The sequence below is a fragment of the Monoraphidium neglectum genome, assembly GCF_000611645.1.
Source record: "Monoraphidium neglectum strain SAG 48.87 unplaced genomic scaffold scaffold00614, whole genome shotgun sequence".
In the NCBI taxonomy this organism is placed as follows: domain Eukaryota; kingdom Viridiplantae; phylum Chlorophyta; class Chlorophyceae; order Sphaeropleales; family Selenastraceae; genus Monoraphidium; species Monoraphidium neglectum.
The window spans coordinates 23,438-24,135 of record NW_014013014.1 but is presented as its reverse complement, the minus strand read 5'-3'; positions in this window follow the sequence as shown (position 1 = coordinate 24,135).

Genomic DNA, 698 nt, shown 5'->3' with positions numbered 1-698 from the left:
GGGGCAGGGAGATGGCCGACGCGCACGTCGCAGCGTACACCACCTGTATGGAATGGTTGCCTGCCATGTTTTGCTGGCAGCCAACAAGCATGACGCTGCCGCGCCCCAATGCCTCCTGCAATTCAATAGAAGCAGCCGCTCACTGTTGATACGCTGCACATCAGCTCCTGTCAAAGCACCGCCGACCGCGAATCTGACCTCTTGCGGGCGCCCCTCCCACTTCCACCCCGCCCCGGCGCCGCTTGCAGCATGGGTGGCGGCGCCGCGCTGCATGTTTCACTGCAGGCTCTGGGGACGGACCGGCGGGTCGCAGGCTGCTTCATCGTGGCGCCGGCTCTTGGGGTGCGCAAGCCGCGCAACTTGGTCGAGCGGTGAGCTGACGCGTCTCAACAGACTGAGCGCCAGTCAGTCGCCACAGGGGGTTGTGGCGGTGCTTGCCTCCCGCCTGTTTGCCCTTTCCCGCTGACAGTTTCGCTGTCCCATCTGAGAGCGCGCCGCATTGACTCGCTGCTCGCAGGGCGTGACGACGCATGATGTCACGTTGCACGCCGCTTGCGTCCGAGCAACTCACCCTCATAGTCTCTGCCATGCGGCTCCAATACAACACCCATGCGGCGACACCTTTCACCAACCCTAAACATCAAGCCGTACCAAGCCTCTCTCATGCCGCAGTCGCCCCCCCCCCCCCCCCCCCCCCC